The sequence below is a fragment of the Pholcus phalangioides genome, unplaced genomic scaffold (genome assembly GCF_987345545.1).
Source record: "Pholcus phalangioides strain wild (caught in Gottingen) unplaced genomic scaffold, Ppha-v1.0 ptg000001l_1, whole genome shotgun sequence".
Lineage (NCBI taxonomy): Eukaryota > Metazoa > Arthropoda > Arachnida > Araneae > Pholcidae > Pholcus > Pholcus phalangioides.
Window position 1 is genome coordinate 25,722,726 of NW_028301594.1, and position 2,960 is coordinate 25,725,685.

Consider the following 2,960-nt stretch of genomic DNA (forward strand, 5'->3'; position numbering starts at 1 on the left):
TTGAAGAAATTTGCGCGACCTCACATGAAGAGCGGAAAACTTATTATAAACTCAAAGATGGATGACAAGCCCGCTCTTTTATAGGCGTGACGTTTCGAACTACCGTTTCAAGTGCCGTCTTAACGCATGGCCCCCAGGGGCCTCATGAAAATGAAATGTGGTTACAATTTTCGAGTGTAAGCATATATGAATTGAAAGGCACAAATTTTTATAACCACGTAGGGGACTCAGAAAAATCATTCAGCACAAGGACCCATGTTGACGGTTCTCTTATATAAATCTCCACTAACACAATAGTTCATGGGTTTCCAACTCGTGTTCCGCGGAACCCCGGGGTTCCACATGATCGAATGCCTCGGAGAACTTTCAAAGAGGAAACTTTCTTTCTTGTCACTAAATAATCTCAAAGCTGTCCTTCATTCTGAATTTTAACGAGATAGCGTCTTTTTAAAAAAATCAGCAGATTGAAAGAACAGCATAAATTAAGGAAAGAAGCGTTGTCCGTTAGTTTTTATTTATTTTTATGTTTTTCCGATTTTTAATTCAAATATTTAAGCGAATATCGCACGTAAAAACGCGGAGTTTTTTGTTGAGCACAGAAAAATTCTCTATGTTTGTATAAGGTAGTACTTTATTTTCGTCATTTCGCGCCATATCAGATATAATTCTGTGTGCGCAGAGAAACAACAGGTCTGTGATGTGTGAAATAAAAAAGAATGCGACCATTATCTGGAAAACGTTTGAGGGCACACACACACACATTTAATGCATAAACGTTTTTTCTTTCCCTCCCCTCCGAACATCTCTGCGCTCACCCTAGAGCCAGGCTCCCTGGACATATATTCAGTAGGCCTCCATAGTTAATTTGTAAGGTAAAAAAAAAAATTGTCCCGCGTCTCCGTGCAAAAAAAAACCCCGGGGGGAGGGGGTCATGTTGCTCACTTAAACCATTGAGGATGTATGAATGTTTTCAGTTGATATTCACCGATAACTCTGATTAGCATCATGATTATTTCTGTTGAAGAATATGTCAGAGTTATTGTACGGGAGCTTTTCTTCTCTGCGGTGATGGTTAGTTATAATCAAACCTTTTGATTCGTCAATATGCTTCTATATTAGCTGACAGGGTTCCAACCTTGTGCCAATGCATAAAGGCCGTCTTGTGCATCATGTGCCCCCCTTTGTTTTTTCAAACCGAGCACAACTTGGGTCTATCGCCATGGGCAATTTACTATCTAGTGAGTTGTGCCGGAAGTACCTCAGTCTGATTTTTCAGTGCAGCTATCTATATTTCAGAAGTGAAGTGTAATGACTGAATATTTGTAGGCCTGATGCTCTGTGGTGACTTGCATTTGCGCCTCGAAGTTTGGAACCACAGAACTTCAGCTGACCACCACCCGCGATGACGAGAAATGTTTTATTAGAGGTGGTGTCTAAGTCCCCTTTCATTTTGTCCTGAGACTGCTTTTAAGATGGGCTTTTTTGGATAAATGTTATTCATATATGTGAGTTATGTAGAACAGCTTTACAACTATCAAGGATACCGCAAGAAAAACTTTACCGTCGGAAAACTTTTCACATAAAGGGAGCATAATTCAGGCCAAGAAAAGCCCTTACACATTCCTTTCGTTCCATTGTCTCCTTTACGCTGCATTTCCCAAGATGAATGTATTAATCAATTGCGAATCCTCTGCTTGAGAAAGATATTACCGTAGATCACCTGACGAGATTAAAGCAAAAAACTTGAGACATTGATCGATCGTCATGGTGATCATTTGACCGTGAAAACAAACGTCTCGATGATATTTAAATAAGATAATACGTCATGGTATTGACATTTGAAAATTCATCCAAAAATCCCTGAGTCAGAGCATTTATTTGAAGCTGAATTAGGCGCACAAGCCTTCTCTTCCCATCAGCATTTCCTTTAAGAATCTCTGAAAAGCGTTGTAGTATAATGTCAAAGGTCTCACCACAGAGCAACAGGCTTACAACGGTTCCAATATTTAGTCATTACACTTCATAGTTCGAAAAATATATGGCAGATGGTATTATAACAAGCATTATATATATATATATATATATGGTTCACAACACGTACATATTCCAATATGTACAGATTCGTTAGACGTTCCGCAGGGGAATATGTCTGGATTTGTATAAGCGCTATATGTTCAATAAGTGCTACTTTCTACATTCAGGGCTGAATCTTGAGTCCTACGAACTACGTGGCCGCAGAAGGCACCAACTGAAAGGGTGGGACGATTCTTTATCGCCAAAATATCATTCGCTTACACTTGAAATGTCCAGAACCGGCATTTGAAATGAAAAATTACTAAGAGTGAATGTGAAATGAGTGTACTTTTGTTTTTTCTGATATCTGTGGCAAAAATAGACAAACATGCACATAAAAAACTACACAAACGCTTCGAATAAAACAATCATAAATAAAATTTTATTTCACACATCCACAAAGGGAAAAAAAGTGTCTTTCAAATTGAACCAGAGGAAAAGTCTAAAATCATCTAAAGCAATTTTGCAGAGGCTTGAAATCAACCTAAGCTTAAATTTTAATATGATTTTGTGTGTTATTAAATCGTAAATAATATTCAAGCAAAGTTTTTTTAATAGGAAAGATTTATATTCCATAAATTTTATGAGAAATTAATTTTTTTTTAAAAAAAAGCTTTTAACCTGGCTGAATTTCATCCTTTTTTCCTCTTAAATTTTTGTTTCATTATAAAGCAAAAAAGGAATTTATCTAAATAATGCATAAAAATTGATAAACACCTTTCAAACAATAAAATATGATTTTTCTTCCCATATTTAAAAACATGTATGAAAATACATTGAATGTGTGACATTGGAATGATTAACAAATTTCTTCTACTCTATATCCATGACATTCAATTATTTAATTTTTTTTGCAAAAGAAACATTTTCAATCAATTTTTTTTAAA